The sequence below is a fragment of the Sparus aurata genome, chromosome 3 (assembly GCF_900880675.1).
Source record: "Sparus aurata chromosome 3, fSpaAur1.1, whole genome shotgun sequence".
In the NCBI taxonomy this organism is placed as follows: domain Eukaryota; kingdom Metazoa; phylum Chordata; class Actinopteri; order Spariformes; family Sparidae; genus Sparus; species Sparus aurata.
Window position 1 is genome coordinate 24,407,184 of NC_044189.1, and position 26,075 is coordinate 24,433,258.

General features: G+C 43.4%; 1 long non-coding RNA gene across 1 annotated transcript; it reads left to right on the forward strand.

Annotated features, from left to right (window-relative positions):
* On the forward strand, positions 1-2,414 carry LOC115579162 (uncharacterized). The gene is made up of 3 exons (XR_003983615.1): positions 1-81; positions 356-813; positions 1,128-2,414. It is a non-coding gene; the product is annotated as an uncharacterized LOC115579162 (long non-coding RNA).
* Positions 2,415-26,075: the final 23,661 nt, after the last annotated feature.

The following is a 26,075-nucleotide window of genomic DNA, read 5'->3' on the forward strand; positions in this document are numbered from 1 at the left end:
CGGATAACTGAAAGGGTTTTACTTCTTCAAAGTGGTCTCAAGAAGAGCACATTTCTCAAGATTATCAGTGTCAATCTTAAGGTTGGTAAAACTATGATTTAGTTGTACAGAGACATACAGGGAGACATTTTGCTTGCATTGGTTACATGTTTTATTAAGTCTTAATGTTTTATATTATGATGTGTGGATTGTTTTTAAGGCCTTGGAATTTTATGACCCAAGCAACCTCCACACTAACTACGATCTATTGCAAGATGATAAAAACTGTGTTTTTTAGTGTTCAGTAGACAAAAATAGAATAACTGTCATAAATTCAGGTTTTCTAACTTTTATCTTTATTTCTGTCTTTATGCAGAATTGAAAATGGCAACAAGACAATCATGGTTCACCATGGGGAAGGAAATGCTGAAGAGTTCTTTTGTGCCAAATGTGATTTTTGGCTCCTTACTTGCATGCATGGAGAAGTTGATGGAAGTGGAGTTTGAATGTCCTTGCGATCCTGAAGTGAACCTCTTGCTTGTAACTGCATACTTTGCTGCTCCTGCTGTTTTTATCTTTGTGGTGACAAGTGCTCGAGGATGTAGGAACAAGAAGTGTTCAAATGGTTGGACAAATAATGTGTTCATGGGCTTTGCCCAGGCAATACTGTGGCTCATCCTGTTGTTCATAGATGGCAACTACTTAGCTTGTGCCAAGGCAGACTGGTCGGGAGTGTATGAAGAGGCCCCTGGAGCTGCTCATTGGAAATGGTGCAAACCTAATAACTCAACAATCGAACTGGTCAAGACTGAGAAATGGTTTTTTCTGTCTAAGGTAAGGACAAATCAGATGACACTATAGAGACAACTAAAACAACTTTGTTTGACATTCGTCAGGAACTGATCTGCAAACAAGAAGATGAGAGATAGCATGCTAACATAGCTGGCACTTGTGTTTAGCTGCTTTTTTATTTACCATGTCCATAAATTTAGCCTTGAGGATGCTAACATTAGCTGTTTAGCACTATATTGGACAAATATTTTTACCTGATAGTGGTACTGTATGTGAAATGAACTCATTCTGAGGAAAGCATGAATATGCTTCCGATAGTTTCCTTTACCTTGTTTTTTCTTCGGCCTGTGGTTAAGCTCATTGGATTGGGGCTCATCGTGGTTCTCAGTATGATCATTGCTCCATGGATGTGCTGCTGGATGACAGACAAAAGAGAGGGAAACGAAGACGAAGAAACAGTGCAGATGAATCAGGTCAACCAGTAAAGTCAGGGAACAGCAGAAACTGGATCAAGATCTGGGACACAGAGGGTGTAAACTATGCCTGTCATGCAGTCGCAGCTGGTGAAAAGGATGAGGCTTTGAAAAGATCCTAGAATTCTTACCATATAAATATTATACATTTACAATGAAGTAAAAAATTATTGGCTAAAGCTTAGAAAAAGCTTTGATTGGTATTATCACATTGCTGTATTGGTAGAATTATCTAGTCTGTCATTTTGGCAAAATTAAGTATAATTGAACATTATGTAAAAATCTTTAAAGTGATGATGGGTTTGTTGCATCATGTCAAATATCTTGTAAACAAATAAGTCACTTAGAAACAGAACTACATGAGACATGATGCAATCAAAACTCCAAAGGGTAAATTTGACTTTTTTAACATAAGATTTCGGACCAAAACTTTCCCATTTACAATTGTATAAAATTAATATAACTAGAATATATTTTGATAATCCTCCTGAACCATTCATTATGATTTAAATAAGTATATAAGGAATTAATTTTTATTTAGCCTTTTTATTTTTGTTATGTCAGGATTTTAACACATACTTGCAATTAGGTCCTAAATAAAGCTGTAGATATAAGAGTTTGCTGAGTATAAGAGTTTTGCTAATGCTTATTGTCTGTTAATGAAGAGTTTATGGACATCACAAGTTTAATAAAGACGTGTTGATCCTATTTGGATCTTCATCAGTCCAGACTATCTGAAAAATTGTAACCACTCATATTTATACATCAGTGACAGCAATAGGTTGACAAGCTCCATGATCTGAGGTGTGGTGAACCATCCAAACATACAAAAACAATTACATAATAATCAGCATATAGAAAAAACGAACAATGATATATACTGACGAAACATTAAATATACATTTTCTATGTGATGTTAAATCAAATTCATCATCTCAAAAATCAAGAACCAAATTATCTACATTCACAAATATATTATTATATATAAGTTCCATAAGAGAGAAAAAGAGGTGATGAATTTGATAAAACATGTATTGATCTATATAAGATAAACAAACATCCTGATTAAACTTCTGTGGCAAATGCTTTTTGTATTTCTCATTTTGTGCATCACATTATTACAAATTTTCTGTAACTAGTCTCAGTGCTTCTTTTGTGTGATCGAAACAAAGAGAGTGAAATGATATGTAATATGTAATATTTACTTCCTTTCTATATACATTGATTGTATCATGATTGAATAAACAATTTTAAATGACAGTTACTTTGCTTTTTGTCTTTAATGACTGGAGGAATTGTTTCTAATGAATGCATCATTTAATCTCTTTTTCGGTTTTTACTCGGAACTTAAATTAGTTTCAGATGCTACACTTTCCTTTTTTTTTAAAATCATATTCAAATCATTTTTACATTGTCCACATCTGTGAGTCAGATATTAGCTAACTCATACATCCCTATTTTATGACTATTTTAAGACAATTTTGGCCCATTTTTTTTTTTTTTTTTCAAAAAATTGATCTGAAGTGGGGATACCATCAGATAGAGCTGGAGCCAGAGTCCAGGTCGCTCACCCCTTTTGTAACACACACAGGGCTATGGCGTTATAAGAGACTGATGTTTGGTATCTTATCTGCACCTGAGATATATCAACACATCATTGGACAAGTACTACAAGCCATTCCTGGAGTGCACAACATATCAGATGACATCATTGTATGACATCATCCGAATGTCACAACTGGAATTCATGGGACACGTGTTATCAAAAAATGGAATAGGAGCAGCTCAGTCTAAGATCGAGGCAGTGGAGAATACACGTTGGCCAACGAATGCTGCTGAGGTGAGGAGTTTTTTGGGACTTGTGAACTATTGTGGCAGGTTCATCCCTAATTTAGCCACAACATCTGAACCACTTAGGAGACTTACAAGGCAGTCCTGTAAATGGACATGGGGATCAGAGCAGGAAACGGCATTTGTGGAGTTAAAGAGACAGCTGGCCAGTTCCCATGTAATGGCATATTTCAAACAAGATGCAGAGACACGTGGTTGTGGATGCTAGTCCAGTGGGATTAGGAGTGATACTGAGCCAGAAACAAAGTGATGGAACACACAAGCCCGTGGGCTTTGCAGCTGCAGCCTTATTGCTTTAAGGTTGTGTATAAGCCAGGCCCACAGAATGCAGATGATTCGCTGTCAAGCCTAACAGTCAACCAGCCAGTAAAGAAAGGAACAATGGAGGACCATGTTTACTGGGTGGCTCAACATGCAGTGCAGCATGCTTTCAGACCACAACAAATGGAGGAATTGTCAGCAGCAGACCCCACTCTAGTTGCTTTACGGAGCTGTATCAAAACTGGTGACTGGAGCAAATGTGAACCTGTTTATCAGACAGTTAAATCTTGGCTCTCCACTGTGGGGAAAATAGTGTTGAGAGGTTCCAGAATTGTAATTCCTCTGGCTGCAAGACGACAGACACTGATGTTAGCACATGAAGGTAATCAAGGAATAGAAAAAACGAAACAGAGACTGAGAACAAAAGTGTGGTGGCCTGGAATTGATCGAGAAGCAGAGGAGCTAGTGAGGTCATGTCACGCATGCCAAATCAACAGTCCGACTTCACAGGAGGTTCCTACCACTAGGACAGAACTCACAGCAAAAACATGGCAGATGCTCGTTATGGACGTGTGTGGACCATTTCCATCAGGACACCATCTGCTGGTACTGACTGACTATTACTCCAGGTGGGTGAGTGTTGATATCCTTCAGAACCCCACCTCGTTTGAAACACTCATTTGCAACACACAGGCTCCCAGAATGCATAGTGATGGACAACGGCACTCCTTTTCTGTCAAAGGAATTCAAAACATATCTGCAGGAACATGGGACAACACATTGCCGTGTCACGCCATACTTGCCTCAGGCAAATGACGACGTTGAAAGGCAGAACAGAACACTTTGTAAGGCCATAAGTGCAGCTCACGCTAAAGGGAAGGACTGGCGCACTGAGCTGGATGTTTTTCTTCTGGTTTATCGCAGCATCCCGCACTGTGTCACAGGTCGCAGTCCAGCCGAGCTACTAACCGCCAGATCAGAACCAAACTTCCTGAACTGTCAGAATCTCAACTGCAACCTGCAAGACAGGATGCTGCTGTTCGTACAGCTGATGATGTGAGGAAGGAAAAGGGAAGTGTACATGCAAACAGAGTCAGAAGAGCAAAAGAAAGTACAGTGAAACAGGGTGACAAAGTACTGTTATGGCAGCAGAAGCAAAACAAATTGTCAACACCATATGAATGTGACCCCTGCACAGTGATAAATCAAAAAGGTCAATGAGTCATTATTGAAAAGAATGGCAAGAAGAGACTATGGAGCCGAATAGTGTAACTGGACCTGCTGAAATAGTGCCTGATGACGCTCCCCAGCAGGACAATAGACCTCAAAGAACCAGGAGGCTGCCGGCTCATCTCACACACTTTGTCACTTAGACAGACAGTTCCATAAAGGGGCAGAATAATCCCCGGCACATGTCTCAATGGCAGGGTAGTCCACCCCTTGCCATTCAGGCTGTTGTAACATGAAAAGCGGAAAAATTGCATCTGAAGTAATGTTGGAAAAGTAAGAGCTCTGAGATAAAGATTATTGTTTTGATACATTTTGTGTAAAAGTGAAGAAGTTTAAGTTTTATAAATTGAAGATTCTTTTTTTTATATTTGGTAGTTATATTTGAGTAAACTGAAGAAGTTTTCGTGAAATTGAGTTTATGGTTGTGATAAGGTTTTTTTTTTGTTAAATCAATAAGTTTGAATACATCCCTAGCCTTAACAAACTTATTTTGGTTACAGCACAATGAAGTGGAATGTATTTGTCTTATCAACAATACACATGAGTTAGTTGGCTGACAGGAGGAGCAGGCATAGTGCTGCAGCTATGCAAAAAGATGAAGTCAAATACAGAGATGACCTGTTAATGTGTCATACTGGATTGGATTTAGGTTTCATAATGCAAAGACCTGATGTTTAGACTGTACACTTAATTTTCACATGACTTTCGTTCACACAAAAGACATACACTGTCTCTGTATTATTGTGCCTGTAGTTGAAATAATAAAATCTCATATTTATACTAAGTAGCTGAACCCAGTATGGTGCTTATGTTCTACAACTTGTGCAAAATGGCGCAAATTTTTTTTTGGTCTCTGTCTCAGTCTTGACCTGAACTAGTCTTGGTCTTGACTTGGTCTGTCTTGGTCTTGGTCTTGGTCTTGTCTTGGTCTTGATACTCTCTGGTCTTGATAGTGTCTTGGTCTCGGTTTAGGCAGTCTTGACTACAAGTCTAGGTGGCACTATAATGGATGCAATTGCGTTTTTGCCTGTAACTTCCACATTTTAAATAACACATTCGCAAACTTATATCACTTATATGTTCCCTGAATAGAGCTGGGTTTTCTGACATAGGACACGCCCACTTCTGCTGATGTGTCTGATGAAAAGGTATCAAAAGAATTTTGGCACTCTAAAAAATCTGCTAGTTATAATCAAACAATCTTTTTTGCTAAAAACACATATTGTTACATATTTCGGTCAAACTAAATGCTTTCAACATCAAACTGGAGTCAATTATTCCTGAAGTCATCCAGAGGCTTGGCCTGTGTCCTCACTTTTGCCCTGAGCCCGGCATCCTTTGGGGCCAACGGTGGGCTCTGCTCTGCGCGGGGTCCGAGTCGTGCAGGGGGGCTTGGCCCCTGTTCATAACTGCTTGCAGTTCTAGTTATTATTATTATCAATTTTGAATGTCCAAACTGAAAAATCATAAATTCAGAAATTGCAATTTAACGATGGTCCGTAAGCGCCCCGGCTGCCGCATGGTACTCCGCAGAACATTCAGCATTGTTCCTTTGATTTTTTGCCACAATCACCGAGGTTGTTGAGTTGATGACACCTGTGAAATGTCTGACTTACTTATCTGTACAAAATAATACCAACCTGGATGGAATTGGTGCAGTTTTCAGGGTGCTATTAAGGTTAGAAACAGAAAAAAAAACAAGCGAATGTCGAATATAAAAGTCACCCTCTCTCTTCGGATATTAATCTTGATACTTTAAGACGAGTGAGATACATATCTGGACTTTGCTATGAGTCATGATCGACGGTTGGTACAGGCGCGCCTCTCCGCTGCTGCAGACACCACGGGCACACACGCACAGACACACACACACACACACACACACACACACTGCACTGTGCGCTTTGCAATACAACTATACATAAGTTATTTCTCTTTTTTGGTGTTGGGTATCGTTATTGATTATTGATTATTAATTAATTATTAATTTGTTAATTATTAATTAATTGAATATTGTTATAGTTGATTAATGACACCTAGGTGACTAGGAGTCGTTAATGAACACGGGGCACCACCCTGAAATCAGGGATCAACAATCAATTGATTTACCTTGAGTCTCAAAGCCTGAAAGTTATTCAAATTGTCAATATCATGAAAGTATCAATAATTAAATAAGGGGGAAGGCGTGAATCCGAGCACTGACCATCTCAACCAGCAGTTATTACAACATGAAATTGTACAAATAATCACAGAGGCTGTCCAATTTAAAGTCAACAGTGTTTATTAAAGTTCCTTCCACCAAACAATCCACCTTTAACCAACAACGGTTTCCTTTAAGTTATTGACAGTATAAAACATAAGCAAGCCAAACGTGTGTGTGTAGGTGTACGCGTGTGTAGGTAAGTGTGTATGTGTGTGTATGTGTATGTGTCGGTGTACGCGTGTGTAGGTAAATATGTATGTGTGTGTGTGTGTGTGTGTGTGTGTGTGTGTGTGTGTAGGTGTACGCGTGTGTAGGTAAGTATGTATGTGTGTGTGAGGGTGTGTGTGTATAGGTAAGTCTCCAACAAAGACTACAAAGATGGCCGGTGAACGTGACTTCCCAAGTCACGTTCACCGGACTACAAATTAGTGGGCGTGATCTAAGGAATCTCGCCGACGAGATTCCAGAAAACACCGGATGTGACTCTGTCACGCAGGAATGTGAATTCCGAGGGGATGAATGCAGATGTGCTGATTCATGTACCTGGAATTCAAAAATGGCGGCAGTGATTGTAACGACCAGGGGTGGTCACTTCATGTGCGCGCGAGATTTGAACAAAGGGCAGCGGTTGCGCCGTCTTTGATCTCCTGTGCGGTTTGGCCACACGAGGGTCGAATTTACAGGGATGATACCCACAATTCCGAATTAGTAGAAGTCCGTCTTTATAGTCAATGAAGGAGGGATGATAAGCACACGTCTTGGGTTATAGCGGAGTTGTTAACGGTGTGTTACAACAGATCGCCCAAAACAGTATACGTCTCTCAACGTGTATGTGTGCGTGTGTGTGTGTATGTGTGTTAGTAAAAGAGGGAAAGAGCTAAGCGAGGCTTAGCAGACAACACAGAAACAACCCAACGACCATGTGGTACACAGCGATCGTCTCTCCCTCGAACAGTGGTCGGCAAGCGAATCGAGGTCCGTTTGCCGTCCGCTGATTGAGCCGGAATACGACGTATTGTGGTCACACACGGCAGCAAGACTACCCAGGCTGGGTTGCCTGAAAGAGCTCCTAGCGAGCGTATCAAACACAGTGAAAACACAGTACAGGTAACCATAAGCGGACTCGGCGGTCCTTTCACAACAAAAACAAACAATCACGCTATATACTATCTGTTTCTGCCCAAACAAAGAACCTCTTACTTTGATGCCGGATGCCGCGGGATGCGGTAGCGTGGGATGCCCGGCTAACTCGTATACTCCAACTCCTTCAGGAGGCGAGCGCGGGATCAGACTGGAGCGTCCTCACAGCTGACGGCAGGCTGTAACACAGCGATCGGTCGACACGAAGGAAGGGACGGTCTCGTCCCTTCTGACGATTATTTTCTTCCTTCTGCAGGTAGTGAGGGAACGGCTGGGTTGTGCAGCGTTCCTCTCGGGATCCAAAATAATACTGAATGTTTTAACAAAACGAAAGTGAAGCCAAAACAGTCTCTATCTCGTCCACCGAGGAGGGAACTGAACTTTAGCTCAAATAAAAAAAAAGGGAGGGAAAACGTTTCTCAGGTTGTATCCTTAAGACAACAGCTGCAGACGTTGACACGCCACGTAGTCGTCGGGAAAATACACCGGTCCTTCGGGGTGCGTGACCTTTTAATCTCTAGGTGACGTCACCGTGATTCTGGCGGAACTTCCTGGCTCACAGCCAATAGGGACCAGGTGACGTCTTCTGGGCAGGTCAGCGGGTGACACGGTTTTCACACCTTGTGGACCCCTTTTTTATGGTCCTTTGTTCTTGAGTCCCTCGTGGTTGGGGGGGGGATTAGTAGTTTAGGCTTTTGGCTTCACCTACAGGCCTTTCTCTTTGTTGAGGCATGTGGTATAGAGGCATGAGGCCCAACAGTGGTTTGCACTATCTGGTTATTTTTTTTAATATCCATATTAAACACTGTTTATAATTACATGTTATTTTTTTTTTTTACAATATTATGTTTATATGTATATATGTGTCTATTCTATTTCTTACCTTTAAAATGTGTCATTTATTTTTACTATTGTTATTGTAATTTTACTGTCCTTTGGCTGCTGTGGCAAACAAATTTCCCCGTTTGTGGTACAATAAAGGAATTGGGATTCTGATTATGATTATGGGGAATTCCTTATGGGCGGGGCCAACCCACATTTGTTTTGAATGTGAAATGTGAAACAATGAACATAATTTACTTCAGGACAGCAAAGGCCACAGTCTACTCTTCAGCTATGGTAACTACTTTTGTTTGAGTTTGTTTACTACATCTCAGTTAATAAGGTTTTTATCATATGTTAGACTGATCAGAGTAAAGTATCTCTGAGTATCTCTATCTATATCTGTCTCCCACACTGATTTGGTGCCCATTCTGCTGTGTGTGTGTGTGTGTGTTTGTGTGTGTGTGTGTGTGTGTGTGTGTTTCACTGTTTCATTGTCTTGTGATTTGTAAGTAAAATGGCAGTATTTAGTCTGTTGATCTGTATGGCTGTGCTGTTATTTAGCCTTTGGATGAAGTGTGTGATGATGGTCTGTTGGATTTGACTGGATGCTCCAAATAATTACCTTGGGTTTGATGGTCATGCTGGTGCAGCGGACCATGTTTTCTGATTTAAAGATAATCAAAATCCCCATCTGCAAAAACCTTTGACTCTATATCAACAAAATGGAACCAGAATTCTGAACCTGGCTTTATCCATCATTCAGATTTCTGTTATTATTGGCAATTTTGTTTGAAAACATTAAAATTGCTCTCATCAACTCATCCATTATCTTGCAGAAAATCATGTAAAGAATATCTTAGAAACGGGGGCGCTCGAGAGCAGCGACATGTAAACACGCATTTTCCTCGAGCTCTGCATGAAAACTACGATTTCGTTTAATTTCATCCTCTAAAACAATCAAACAACTACCCAAACTGTATCCAAAAACCTCCTAATATACAGTAGCTGCGGTTTTTCTTCTTTTCCTTTTCTTTTTTCTCATCTAACGCCTGCGCCCATGTCAAGTAAACAAAGGCCCAAGCAAGCTCCCAAAGCCCCGGACTCTCCAGTGGTGGGACCGCCGACAGACACCTTGGCCGTCGCCTCCATAATGGAAGCTATCAAAGCCTCTGAAGGGTCGGTCTTGGCCAAAATAGAGGAGACTGTCTCTACACTATCGACAGACTTGCACACTAAAATAGAGAGCCTCTCCGCCGAGCTACGCCAAGAAATAAATACAGTCCGCTCCGAAACACGGGAGGCTCTGGAGACGGCTAACCGGGAGCTCAAGCTACATGCTACATCGATACGTAGCCTGGAAGACGGAGCTAGCCACTACTCAGACCGGGTCGTTGAGCTCGAGACACAGCTCATGTCGCTATCCTCTCAAGTCAAGCAGCTATCATCAAAGGTGGAAGATCTGGAGTCAAGGCAGCGCAGAGATAATTGTCGAATTATCGGAGTGGAGGAAAGCCTCGGGGATATTCGTATGGAAAGGTCAGTGGCTAAACTACTACAAAACACACTGGGCCTGGACTACACTCCGACACTTGACCGAGCTCACAGAAGCCTGCTACCCAAACCCAAGCAGGGGGATCCCCCGCGACCGATTGTGGTTAAGTTTCACTATTTTCAAGAGAAGATGGACGTCTTGAGGAGAGCGCTAAGCCGGCGCCCAGTTTTACATAACAACAAGCCGATCTACATCTATCCAGACTACACTGCTGCTGTAAGGAAGCGTCGGGCTGCCTTCAAAGAAGCGAGAGAGCTGCTGAGCCACTGCCCAAACACCCGGTTTGGTCTGCTGTTCCCCGCGACGTTGAAAATCACTGGTCCACATGGAGAACAGAGATCATTCGACAACCCTGCTGAAGCCAAGCAATACATTATCGGTCACTTGCAAACCGAGGAGGATACAGGTAACTGAAGGACGGTAAATCCCACATGCATATTCAACCTGTTAAGCCTTTAAATGTCATGTGCAGTGTGTCTACTTTTCATCTAAATGGTAAACTCAGTCATGGCAAGCTTGAAAGGGTGCATTATCCGAGTTAATATTTACATGGGGTTCACTTATAATAAGAGCAAAGTGGCCATTATCAATACTATACAGGTACCTTGTTTCCCCTCCTAATACTTCTTTTTAATTTGCTCACTTACTCACCCACTCATTCATTTACATTCTCCCTGATTACTATTATGATTACTATCATTACTATTTATTTACTTTTCTTTTCTTTTTTTTTTTTTGTATTTACTATTTCTTTAATTTTCCTTTTTATTTTATATTCTATTCTTTTCAATATGTACAAGTATATTATTATTATTATATATATATATATATATATTTTTTTATTATTTTTAAATTTTTTTTATTATTTATTATTTTGTACTATTCTCCTTACTATTAAGTGTATGGCAGCTACTTAATGTAATTCATTCAGTAACCCTAATGTTAGAGGATCATTATCTCTATAACTGTTCTATTCATGCATAGTTCTCGTAGGACTTAGTTAACACTTTGTGTTCTTGTTCGATGGTATGCTCAACTGGTGATGGAGCAACCTACAGGGGTGGGCTGATAGCCCTTAAGGAAGGTACCAAGATTTTTTTGTTAACCTGGTTTCAACTTTTCAGAAGTTTTCTTTGAGTTTGTGTGTATTGTATGTTTGTATTATTAGATCCAATCGTTTTCTCCAAGGGCTTGAGGACATGATATATCATTACAAATTCAATGTAACATGACATCACAGAGACAGATACATAGGGCTCCTGGCTCTCTTTCTTTCATCTCCTGGAATATTAGAGGCATGGGCAATACAGTTAAACGTAACAAGATTTTTTGTCATTTGAGATCATTTAGCCCAGACATCATATTTCTGCAGGAGACACATCTGAAGGTCAATCACCACACAAGACTGAGAAATAGTTGGATAGGCCAGGTCTATCATTCCAACTTTAACCACAACTCAAGAGGTGTTGCAATTCTTTTTAGGAAGGGAGTCCAATTCAGCCATACTAAAACAATCCACGACCCCAGTGGTAGATTTATTATATTAACTGGGAAGTTATATAACTCTCCCATTATTCTTGTTAATATCTACGGTCCAAATTGGGATGATCCTCAGTTTTTTACTAAAGTAATTTCGTCCTTAACTGATATTAACACCCATCAGCTTATTATAGCTGGAGACTTGAACTGTGTGCTTCACCCACAATTAGACAGATCCAATCCCAAACCGGGCAGCCAACTGTCCAAATCTGGTGGTGTCCTTGATTCTTTCATGCACTCCTACAAACTTGCAGATCCATGGAGGAAACTGAATCCAGATACGAAACAATTCTCTTTTTTCTCACCTGTCCACAAAAGTTACTCAAGGATAGATTACTTCCTGATCAATAATAACCTCCTCCCGCACGTTACCAACTCACAATACCATAATATTGTAGTGTCAGATCACTCTCCTGTACAATTAGACATTAATTTTCCGGACAACATCCGACCGCAGCGAACATGGCGGCTTGACCCCTCCTTGTTGCTATGCCCCGAATTCAAAAAGTTTGTTGCTGGACAAATAGACCTCTTCTTCGAAATTAATGACTGTCCAGACGTATCTCGTAGCACCTTATGGGAATCACATAAAGCCTACATTAGAGGTCAGATCATTTCATACACGGCACAGAAAAATAAAGAACACAATAAATGCCTTTTGGAAATTGAGCAGGCTATAGCAGACATCGATGGAAAATGCTCAACAAACCCCACATCAGAACTACACAAAGAGTGCATCCTGTTACAAATGGAATACAATAATCTCTCTACCCATAAGGTAATAAGCAATCTGCTTAAAGCTAAACAAAAATTCTATGAGCACGGCAAGAAAGCAGGTCGAATGCTCGCACATCAGCTCCGACAGTCAACCATTAATTCTCAAATTACAGAGATTAACACTGGCCCAGGCGTAACCACATCCGACCCAAACCTTATAAATGACCAATTCAAAAAATATTACTCAAATCTTTACTTGTCAGATGCGGACACAAATACAGCTAAAATACAGTCCTTTCTGGACTGTCTAGATGCTCCAACTCTCAATCCAGACATTCAATCCTCCCTTGATCAACCTCTCACCACCAATGAGATCCAAGCCGCAATTAACTCTTCGCAGAGTGGGCGGACTCCAGGACCTGATGGGTTTCCTATTGAATACTATAAGGCATTCTCTTCCAGATTAGTCCCCTTACTTAAATCAATGTATGACGAAACTCTGGAGTCTGGCTGTTTACCACCAACTCTAGCCCAAGCAACTATATCAATAATATTAAAAAAGGATAAGAATCCACTTGACTGCTCATCTTACAGACCCATCAGTCTCCTCTGTTGTGATTACAAAATCCTGACCAAAGCCTTGGCTAACCGATTGAATGATGTGATACCAACACTTATACATCAGGATCAGACCGGCTTTATTCCAGGCCGACAGCCCTTTTTCAACCTAAGGCGTCTTTTTAATGTAATGTATTCAACCCATTCCACAGATCAGCCTGAGGTAATTTTGTCACTCGATGCCGAAAAGGCTTTCGATAGGATAGAGTGGGAGTATTTACATGCGGTAATGAAGAAGTTCAGATTCGGGGAGACATTCAGAAACTGGATCCAAATTTTATATAGCAGTCCCATGTCTGCTGTAAAAACTAATGGTTTAACATCAGCATATTTCCCACTATATAAAGGCACGCGTCAGGGCTGCTGTCTGTCACCATTCTTATTTGATTTAGCCATAGAACCTCTGGCCATTGCAATTAGGGGGGATGGGGAAATCAAGGGCATCACTAGAGGAAACACAACGCATAAGACTGCGCTTTATGCAGATGATTTGCTCCTTTTTGTCTCCAGCCCAAGCCAATCTATACCCCACCTCCTGCAGTTACTACAGGAATTTGGGAGTTTCTCTGGCTATAAACTAAATTTATCAAAAAGTCTACTTTTTCCCATAAATGATGCAAGCAATTCACTAGACTTTGACACATTCCCCTTTAAAATTGAACATCAGTCCTTTAAGTACCTAGGTGTACATGTAACCAGTTCATTCAAATCACTTAAAAAAAACAATTTTGACAATTTATTAGAACAAACCAAAAAAGATTTGGAGAGGTGGTCGTGCCTCCCCATTTCGCTGGCGGGCCGCATTAATACCCTCAAGATGACGGTATTGCCTAGATTCCTGTATTTGTTTGTAGCAATCCCTATCTGGCTCCCAAAACATTTCTTTATTAAACTGGATAAGTATGTCTCATCTTTTATCTGGAATCATGCTACACCGCGTATTAAGAAGGTCTATCTGGAAAGACCTAAATCAGAAGGAGGATTGGGTCTCCCCAACTTCCTCCATTATTATTGGGCATCAAGTATTTCTAAATTGGCATATTGGGTGACATCTTTCTCTGACAAAAATGGACCTGCCTGGGCGATGATGGAGCTTTCATCACACACAATGATATCCCCTATCTCGCTGCTAACAGCTCCACTGGCAGCGCAGACAAATAACAAGACTTTTTCTAATCCTGTGGTGTCTAATTCCATCAGAATTTGGGTACAATTTCGTAAGCATTTTAACCTTGATCAGATGAATAGCCTCTCCCCTCTTTCTTTTAACCATCTCTTTGCACCCTCACAGATGGACCAGAATTTTGCTGGTTGGCATCGGCACGGACTGGTTTTCTTTGATGATTTGTTCGATGAGAGTTCCTTCCTGTCCTTCGAAGCCCTAGTAAAAGATCATAATATCCCAAGATCTAATTTTTTCAGATATCTCCAAGCACGCAGTTTTGCCTCCAAACATTTCCCTACTTATCCCAAGCCGCCGAACAAAGATTCTGTGTACGATTTATTAAACCTGAATCCATGGAACAGGGGTCTAATCTCCAAAGCATATAATATAATACATAATATGGATCCCATCGCACGCTAAAACGCGTGAAGCATGGGAACAGGATCTGGAAATTGTGATACCGGATGATGTCTGGACTGGATGTATCTCCAACATACACACCTCCTCTATATGTATAAGGCATGGGCTGATACAATTCAAAGTACTCCATCGGTTACATTACTCTAATGATAGGCTAGCCAAAATATACTCGTCTGTTCTCCCTACCTGTCCCAGGTGTGACGACCAGGTGTCACTCGGCCATATGTTTTGGTCCTGTCCCTTTTTGGTTGATTTCTGGTCCTCTATTTTCGACTGTTTGTCAGTGCTATGTAACACACCCCTTAAACCCAATCCACTCACCGCTCTATTTGGAGTCACACCTTCAGAAATATGTTCCACTAACACACAAAAGAGAGCAATAGCGTTCTGCAGTCTTATTGCTCGCAGGGTGATTTTAATGAATTGGAAATCTAACAAATGCCCACCCTTCAGGAGATGGATCCAGGAAGTTTTGTCTCTTCTTCAACTAGAGGAGATAAGACTTACAATGAATGGCTCGTGTGACACATATATCAGAGTGTGGTCTCCCTTTATTGAATATGTAAAGAAGTTAAATCTCTAACCAATCATGTTGCCTTGGCATTTTCTCTTGTCAACTCAACCTGTCTGACTAGCCCATTGATTGATATGCAGCATTGGATTTTTTTTGTCCCCTATATTCTTGGTCCCAAGGGAGGGTATGTGGGGAGGGAGAAGGGGAGGGTACTAGCATGGGATTATGTTCTTGAGAAATGATGTGTATGTGTATGTTTGTATGTTAATCTTTGTGTCTATAACTGAAAATGCCTTAAATAAAGTTGTTAAAAAAAAAAAAAAAGAATATCTTAGGAACAATTAGTATTTATTGATTTTACGGCAGATAATGGTTGTGAAAGATCAATACTAACCTAACAAACATAAGAGAAGTAGACTGGTGTTGGTAGGTTGAAATTCCTGTGAGCTGTTTCAAAATAAAATCGAGAAATATTAACTAATGTCGAATGAATACTTCCTCTTTCTGGGATATTTCTAAATGTTTTCTGTGAGACAGTGGTCGTGAAAGATCTATAATTAGCTTAGAAACAGACATAAATTGTGTGTTGTTGTTATTTATTATTTTTTTGATTGCCCAAACGGAAATAATCAGAGATTGCAGTTTAACGATGGTCCCTAACAGTGGCGTGCACAGACTTTTTGAAGGGCAGGGGCGAAAAGAAAAACAAGGGCACATACAGCGCGTTCTCGCCACTGAAGAGGGCACTAAGTTCTGTGTGTTGCCGAGGGCACTTTAGACATGTTTATATGTTATACAAATGGCACATTATATAGCCTTAAAACAGACTAACTAGACAGACTACTCAAGTTAATTTGTAGTTAGGATCAGCATCCACGAGAACTGTGTAGATTCAACATTGGACTGTGAAGAACACAGAGACATGGATGTATGAAGGAAATAAAACCCTGGGGGGTCTGGGGGTCCTCCCCCAGAACATTTTCAATTAAGTAGATGCCATTTCATGCATTCTAGTGCATTTTAACACCAAATTAGCACCAGAGAATACAAACTGGTTCTGTGAGATATAGTTCTGGCTCAATATAGATCAAAAAGGGGCTCAACATAAAAGTCATTGCAACAGTGATGTTTCATAGTATTTCTTGATCTTAATAGTCTTCTGGAGTTTAGTGTGTTTTCTTCACCCAGTAGGGTTCTGTGATAAAAACACAGGGAACAATACACACCTCAAAAGAAACAAACTATGATGAAGCATGGACATATAGTGGCTTGCAAAGTATTCACCCCCTTGAACTTTTCCACATTTTGTCATGTTACAACCAGAAATGTAAATGTATTTTAATAGGGTTTTATGTGATAGACCAACACATAATTGTGAAGTGGAAGGAAAATGATACATGGTTTTTCCTCCTTGAACCGGCACCTTATCGTGGTGGAGGGGTTTGAGCCCCCGAATGATCCTAGGAGCTATGTTGTCCGGGGCTTAATGCCCCTGGTAGGGTCTCCCAAGGCAAACAGGTCCTAGGTGATGGGTCAGACTAAGATCGGTTCACTCGCCCCTGATGACAACAAGAATACCAAGGACGTGCACGTCGCCCGGATCGGCGTCACCGGGGCCCCACCCTGGAGCCAGGCCTGGGGTTGGGGCTCGCAGGCGAGCGCCTGGTGGCCGGGTCTCTGCCCACGGGACCCGGCCGGGCGCAGCCCGAACGAGCAACGTAGGCCCACCCTCCCGTGGGCTCACCACTCGCGGGAGGGTTCAGAAGGGGCCGGTGCAGAGGGATATGGGTGGCGGTCGTGGGCGGGGGCCCCGGCGGCCCAATCCCCGGATGGTGACTCTAGCCATGGGGACATGGAATGTCACCTCACTGGGGGGGAAAGAGCCTGAGCTGGTGCGGGAGGTTGAGCGGTACCGGCTAGAAATAGTTGGGCTCACCTCCACGCACAGCCTGGGCTCTGGAACCCAACTCCTTGAGAGAGGCTGGACTCTCTTCTACTCTGGAGTTGCCCGCGGCGAGAGGCGGCGAGCTGGTGTGGGCTTGCTTATAGCCCCCCAGCTCAGCCGCCATGTGTTGGAGTTCTCCCCGGTGAACGAGAGGGTCGTTTCCCTGCGCCTTCGGGTCGGGGATAGGACTCTCACCGTTGTCTCGGCTTATGGGCCGAACAGCGGTGCAGAGTACCCGGCCTTCTTGGAGTCCCTGGGAGGGGTACTGGAGAGTGCTCCAACCGGGGACTCCGTCGTTCTCCTGGGGGACTTCAACGCCCACGTGGGCGATGACAGTGTTACCTGGAGGGGTGTGATTGGGAGGAACGGCCTCCCCGATCTGAACCCGAGTGGTGTTTTGTTACTGGACTTCTGTGCTAGTCACAGTTTGTCCATAACAAACACCATGTTCAAGCATAAGGGTGTCCATATGTGCACGTGGCACCAGGACACCCTAGGACCGGAGATCAATGATCGACTTTGTGGTCGTGTCATCTGACCTCCGGCCGTATGTCTTGGACACTCGGGTGAAGAGAGGGGCTGAGCTGTCAACTGATCACCACCTGGTGGTGAGTTGGATCCGCTGGCGGGGGAGGAAGCTGGACAGACCTGGCAGACCCAAACGTATCGTGAGGGTCTGCTGGGAACGTCTGGCAGAACCCTCTGCCAGGGAGATCTTTAACTCCCACCTCCGGGAGAGCTTTGACCAGATCCCGAGGGAGGCTGGGGACATTGAGTCCGAATGGACCATGTTCTCCACCTCCATTGTTGACGCGGCTGTCCGGAGCTGTGGCCGTAAGGTCTCCGGTGCCTGTCGCGGCGGCAATCCCCGAACCCGGTGGTGGACCCCGGAAGTAAGGATTGCTGTCAAGCTGAAGAAGGAGTCCTACCGGGCCTGGCTGGCCCGGGGGACTCCTGAGGCAGCTGACGGGTACCGGCAGGCCAAGCGTGCGGCAGCACGGGCAGTCTCGGAAGCAAAAACTCGGGTCTGGGAAGAGTTCGGGGAGGCCATGGAGGAGGACTACCGGTCGGCCTCGAAGAAATTCTGGCAAACCATCCGGCGCCTCAGGAGGGGGAAGCAGTCCTCCACTAACACTGTTTACAGTGGAGGTGGGGAGCTGTTGACCTCGACTGGGGACATCGTCGGGCGGTGGAAGGAATACTTCGAGGATCTCCTCAATCCCACTGACACGCCTTCCATAGAGGAAGCAGAGGCTGGGGACTCAGAGGTTGACCCATCCATCACCCAAGCCGAAGTCACTGAGGTAGTCCGTAAGCTCCTCAGTGGCAAAGCACCGGGGGTGGATGAGATCCGCCCTGAGTACCTCAAGTCTCTGGATGTTGTGGGGCTGTCTTGGCTGACACGTCTCTGCAGCATCGCGTGGCAGTCGGGGACAGTGCCTCTGGACTGGCAGACCGGGGTGGTGGTCCCCCTATTTAAAAAGGGGGACCGGAGGGTGTGTTCCAACTATCGGGGGATCACACTCCTCAGCCTCCCCGGGAAAGTCTATTCCAGGGTACTGGAGAGGAGAATTCGGCCGATAGTCGAACCTCGGATCCAGGAGGAACAATGTGGTTTTCGTCCTGGCCGTGGAACACTGGACCAGCTCTATACCCTCCGCAGGGTGCTCGAGGGTTCATGGGAGTTTGCCCAACCAGTCCACATGTGTTTTGTGGACTTGGAGAAGGCATTCGACCGTGTCCCTCGTGGCATACTGTGGGGGGTGCTCCGGGAGTACGGGGTCGGGGGCCCTCTGTTAAGGGCCGTACGGTCCCTGTACTGCCGGAGCAGGAGCTTGGTTCGCATTGCCGGCAGTAAGTCAGACCTGTTCCCAGTACATGTTGGACTCCGGCAGGGCTGCCCTTTGTCACCGGTTCTGTTCATTACTTTTATGGACAGAATTTCTAGGCGCAGCCATGGGCCGGAGGGGATCTGGTTCGGGAGCCAATGGATCTCATCTCTGCTTTTCGCGGATGATGTGGTCTTGTTGGCTCCTTCGAGCCGGGACCTCCAGCATGTCCTGGGGCGGTTTGCAGCCGAGTGCGAAGCGGCTGGGATGAGAATCAGCACCTCCAAATCCGAGGCCATGGTTCTCGACCGGAAAAAGGTGGCCTGCTCCCTCCAGGTGGGAGGAGAGTTCCTGCCTCAAGTGGAGGAGTTTAAGTATCTTGGGGTCTTGTTCACGAGTGAGGGAAGGATGGAGCGTGAGATTGACAGACGGATCGGTGCAGCAGCCGCAGTAATGCGGTCTTTGTATCGGTCCGTCGTGGTGAAGAGAGAGCTGAGCCGAAAGGCGAAGCTCTCGATTTACCAGTCAATCTACGTTCCGACCCTCACCTATGGCCATGAACTTTGGGTCATGACCGAAAGAATAAGATCCCGGATACAAGCGGCCGAAATGAGTTTCCTCCGCAGGGTGGCAGGGCGCTCCCTTAGAGATAGGGTGAAGAGCTCTGTCACCCGGGAGGAGCTCAGAGTAGAGCCGCTGCTCCTCCACATCGAGAGGAGCCAGCTGAGGTGGCTCGGGCATCTGTTTCGGATGCCCCCGGGACGCCTCCCTCGGGAGGTGTTCCTGGCATGTCCCTCCGGGAGGAGACCCCGAGGAAGACCCAGGACACGCTGGTGTGACTATGTCGCCCAGCTGGCCTGGGAACGCCTTGGGGTCCTCCCGGAAGAGCTGGAGGCAGTATCCGGGGAGAGGGAAGTCTGGGTGTCCCTGCTCAGGCAGCTGCCCCCGCGACCCGGCCCCGGATAAGCGGATGAAAATGGATGGATGGATGGATGGTTTTTAAACATTTAAAAAAATTAAAAACAGAAAAGTGTGGTGTGCAGAAGTATTCACCCCCCCGAGTCGTACTTTGTAGAACCACCTTTCCCTGCAATGACAGCTGTAAGTCTTTTGGGGTAAGTCTCTACCAGCGATGCACATATAGAGACTGAAATATTTGCTCATTCCTTCTTGCAAAATAGCTCAAGTTTATACTGATTGGATGGAGAGTGTCTGTGAACAGCAATTTTCAAGTCTTACCAAAGATTCTCACTTGGATTTAGGTCTGGACTTTGACTGGGCCATTTCGTTGTAGCTCTGGCTGTATGTTTAGGCTCGTTGTCCTGCTGGAAGGTGAAACTCCGCCCCAGTCTCAAGTCTTTTGCAGACTCTAACAGGTTTTCTTCCAAGACTGTCCTGTATTTGGCTCCATCCATCTTCCCATCCCATGGATTGCACTGTGCTCTGTGAGATGTTCAAAGCTTAGGATGTTTTTTCATATCCTAACCATGCTTTAAACTTCTCCAAAACTTTATCCCTGACCAGTCTGGTGTGTTCCTTGGGTTTCATGATGCTGTTTGTTCGACAATGTTCTCTAGCAAACCTCTGAGGCCTTCACAGATCAGCTGTATTTACACTGAGATTAGATTACACACAGGTGGACTCCATTTACTAATTAGGTGACTTCTGAAGGCAATTGGTTGCACTGGATTTTATTTAAGTGTATCAGAGTAAAGTTGTGTGAATACTTTTGCAAGCCACTGTATATATTTCCAACTGAGCTGTGCACTTAAAAGGGCATTTTTAAAAAAAAGCATTTTTAAAAATTAAGATAGAATGAAAAATCCCAAATGCTTAGCCTGGTGGGGGGTCAACTTAAACCTGGCGGACACCCTGATATGCAATGCTAACCCCACTTTTAATTTTACTGGCTAGCTTTAAAAAGCTGTTTCTGCAAGACTTAGCTAGGCTAGCTCCTCAGCCTAGGCTTAAACATGTTATAGGCATCTCTACATCTCTAGAGGTTTTTCTTCCTGTATCTGCTTGGGTGCAGATACAGTTCTTCCTGTATCTGCTTGGGTGCAGACGCTTTTCTGCTTGCTCTCGCTTCTGCTTGCTATTTTTTCCACTGTTATTATTTTTCTTCACTGAAAGATTACAGGCAGCAACTCCTGGATATTTACAAACCACTGGGACAACAATTAACTGACTGCTGCTGCCTTATTTCACTTTTTTAAACATTTTTCTTCCGAACTCCGCACTTTCAGAACGAGGCCTTCGAAGTAGCACAAGCCTATTAGCAGCTAAAGCCTATTAGCAGCTAAAGCTAACTAGCACCAAAATGCCTCTTGTTAACCTGAACCTTCAGAACATCCTACAGAAAATTGCTGAGCTGGAAACCAAGATCCACCGGATAGAAGTAAATGTGGAAGTGAATGGACTATCTGGGAACGAAACTACTCTCCCATGGAATCAAAACAGCAGACAAGAGCCTGCTAACACACGGCTAATTAGCCCCGACAATGACTCGACAAAACAGGAGTTCAGGGGACTGGATAAAAAGCCCAGGAACAATCATCCCTGCTGGAATACTCTTGGAGCAAAGCCTAAAGTTAAATCATTTTTGGGAGAACGAGTAACAGGCAGAGCCCAGCGTCCTGAGATCTGTGATGCAACTGGTTGGCCTGCACTTTCCTCTGAAAAGAGTGCCTCCTCAACGCCCGTACCAAAGCGGAAACAACCGTGGACAACGGTGAAAACAAAAAGTAAGAGCGTACCTACGCAAATAACAAAAATACAACTGGAGAACAGATTTGCTCCACTTTATCAAGACCGTGCAAGCTCTCCGTCAATGAACAAGGAGAGTTATGAGACCAAATTCAAAAGTAAAAGACCACAGAAAGAGCTAATGACTGGACCACAAACACTGATTGTGGGTGATGTTGCTGTGAAGGAGGTAAACAGCTTTTGCAGCAAGAAGAACACCAAAGTACTCTGTTTTACCAACGATATGGTCTCTGACGTCTCAGAAAAAATTCTGGACATTGTCGCTGAACATCCAACAGTGAAATCTCTCATCTTACACACAGGGGCCTGTGATGTTGTGAAACAACAATCTGAGGAATTGAAACAAGACTTCACTGATCTGTTGAACAAAGTCAGATCTCTCGATACTGTGGTGTTTGTCAGTGGCCCTCTACCAACTGTCCGTAGAGGTGATGAGAGATTCAGCAGGTTGTTGATGTTGAACAGATGGCTCAAAGCTACATGTGCCGCTCAATCGGTGAACTTTATTGACAATTTTAACATTTTCTGGGAACGCAGACACCTCTTTAAGGCAGATGGATTCTGCCTTAACAAGTCAGGAGTAAGGTTGTTAACCTCCAACATATTCTACTCTGTGCACCACACACCAGTTCCTCCCTTCAAGGACACCAGGCAAAACAAACTAAAACAACTGATAAGACAGCCCTTGGAAGGAGAAATACTTGTGCCTGAGATAAGCTTCGAACAGACAAGTCAGCTGTGCCAGGAGGAGGAGTCCTTGCTGCCATCTTCGCTCCGCAAGGAGGAGTCCCCCCCAGTCGCAACAAGAGGGAACATCCACTCTCCACCAACCCCAACCAACTCTCCGCCCTCTCCAGCCAGCCTCAGCCTCAGCCTCTCCCCCTCTTCCCCCCTCCTCGATTTCACGGATGAGATGAAAAAGCTGGTCAATGTTGGACTCAGACTCACACCCCGCCCAAATCTGCCACGCTTTAAACCACCATCGCCAAAACGTCATCGTGCCCCTCCGCCCCCTCTGAATAATCTTTGGCCTCTACAGTCTGAAAACAGCGAAGTACATCTTGTCCATGCTGACAGTACAATTAACGCTTACTGATATGTGCCGGGTCCGGGCTATGAAGTTGATATCACTACTGTTTTCCCCCGAGAACAGCCAGGGCCCCCTGGAGTTCAGGCTGCCTCCTCAATTCCTGTGATTACAGGTAATAGAAAAATTGTGAATTTGTTGAGAAACAGGAAATGCGGGACTAAATCTGCCAATCCATTCAATTTAGCTCCCATTCCTCGTCAGCCACTAACTGTCGCAAAAAACTGCACAGTTGGTTTTGATACTGTAACTGTAGCTCTATTAAACATCAGATCTCTAGCAGGAAAATCTTTTTTAATACATGACTTTATCATCAAACACAATCTTACTTTTATGTTTTTAACTGAAACTTGGTTAGACCAGGATAACAGTGCAGCTGTTCACATTGAATCCAGTCCTCCAAATTTCTCTTTCATAAGTGAAACTAGAATGCATAAAAAAGGAGGAGGTGTTAGTATTCTGTTTAATGAGTTACTCAAATGCAAGCAGATGTTTTATGGAAGTTTTACTTCTTTTGAATATGTTGCTTTTCAGGTAAACTCATCTTCTCGAGCTATTTTTCTAAACATCTACAGGCCACCTAAATACTGCACATATTTCTTTGATGACCTTGTTGAGTTACTATCTCTTATCTGCACTGACTTTGATTGTGTGTTAATTGTTGGTGACTTTAACATCCATGTCGACAAGCCTGAGGACAGATGGACTAAAGAACTGTGCTGTGTCCTTGATAACTTTGGACTCACTCAGCATGTGACACAACCCACACACAACAGGGGCCACATCCTGGACTTAGTTATCTCAAAGGGTCTGAACATTTCTAAGGTTCTGGTATCTGATGTCGCTCTCTCCGACCATTACTGTGTTTTCTTTGAGAGTGATATATCAGTGCACACAAATGTTCAAACTCAGGTTGTCTCAAAACGATACATCACTGAAAACACTGGTGACATATTCATTGATGCTTTCTCTTCCACACCACCCCTCTCTAGGTTCTCTGTCAATGACCTTGTACTTCATTTCAATTCCAAAATTACAAATGTCATGAATGCCATTGCACCCACTAAAGTGAAGGTGGTCTCTGGTAAGAAAAAATCTCCTTGGAGAAACGCCACGCTTGTCAAGATGGAAAAAAGGGAATGTCGAAAAGCTGAGCGCAGGTGGCGAAAAACAAATCTCCAGGTTCATTTTGACATTTATAAAGAGAGACTTTACATTTTTAATTTAGAATTAAAAAAGTCAAGGCAGTCCTTCTTCTCAGACATTATCACCAAGAACAAAAATAATGCTCGTGCCTTGTTTGCTACTGTCGACAGGTTAACAAACCCTCCTGTGCCAGTAGCAGCTGAACATCTGTCTACCAGGGCCTGTAATGAATTTGCATCATTCTTCACTGCCAAAATTCAGAACATTAGACAAGCGGTCAGTGCCACTCTACCAGGTACTGGAGGTGTGTTGTCGTTTTGTCCACCTAAACCCAACTCTAATACCCTGACACAATTTGATCCAATTAATGACAAAAACCTTCAAGACATTATACAGCATTTGAAGTCTTCCTCCTGCAGCCTGGATATTTTACCAGCAGGGTTCTTCAAAAAAGTTTCAGACTGCATGATTCCAGACCTGCTACAGATTGTTAACACATCTCTTCTCTCAGGTGTCTTCCCCCAAGCCATTAAGACAGCAGTCATTAAACCACTCCTGAAGAAGAGAACTCTAGACACATTAGTAATGAATAACTATAGGCCCATTTCAAACCTCCCAATTTTAAGTAAAATAATTGAAAAAGCTGTCTTTCAACAGCTGAACAATTACTTAATAACAAATGGCTGTTTTGATGCTTTCCAATCAGGATTTCGACCACATCACAGCACTGAGACGGCCCTCGTTAAGGTCTTCAACGACATTCATTCAAACACAGACAGCGGAAAAATCTCAGTCTTAGTATTACTGGATCTCAGTGCTGCGTTTGACACAGTCGACCATAATATACTACTGGACCGACTGGAAAACTGGGTTGGACTCTCTGGTACAACACTAAAGTGGTTTAAATCTTATCTAAATGAGAGAGGTTACTTTGTGTCTATTGGTGACTACACATCTGAACGGATGAAAATGACAAGCGGAGTACCCCAGGGCTCCATTCTGGGGCCTCTACTATTCAACATTTACATGCTCCCTCTAGCTCAAATAATGGAAAACAATGAAATTTGCTACCATAGTTATGCAGATGACACACAAATTTACATAACCATATCACCAGGGGACTATAATCCCATACATACCCTGAGTAGATGCATTGAACAAATCAATGATTGGATGTGTCAGAGTTTTCTTCAGTTAAACAAAGATAAGACTGAAATAATTGTTTTTGGATCCAAGGAAGAACGACTTAAAGTCTCTGCTCAGCTTCAGTCTGTAATGTTGAAAACTACAGACCAAGTCAGAAACCTTGGTGTGACTGTGGACTCAGACATGAATTTCAGCAGCCATATTAAGACAGTTACAAAGTCAGCCTACTATCACCTTAAGAATATATCCAGGATAAGAGGGCTTATGTCTCGGCAGGATTTGGAGAAACTTGTTCACGCATTTATCTTCAGCAGACTCGACTACTGTAATGGTGTCCTTACAGGACTCCCTAAAAACTCCATCAGACAGCTGCAGCTGATTCAGAACGCTGCTGCTCGAGTCCTAACAAGAACCAAAAAAGTAGATCACATCACTCCAGTTCTTAGATCTTTACACTGGCTTCCTGTCTATCAAAGAATAGATTTCAAAGTCCTGTTGTTGGTTTATAAAGCATTGAATGGTTTCGGGCCAAAATACATTTCTGATCTGCTGCCGCGTTATGAACCATCCAGACCTCTGAGATCGTCAGGTACCGGTCTGCTTTCAGTCCCCAGAGTCAGAAGTAAACATGGAGAAGCAGCTTTCAGTTACTATGCGCCACATATTTGGAACAAACTCCCTGAAAATTGCAGGTCTGCTCCAACACTCACCTCTTTTAAATCAAGACTTAAAACATTTCTTTTTGCCACTGCTTTTAACTGAAGCAATTCAAGTCTTTGAACTGCATTATTACTCTGAGTTTTTTTTTTTTTTTTTTTATAATGCAATTTTTAATGTCTTTTAATGTAATTTGTGTGTGCCTGTAAAGCACTTTGAG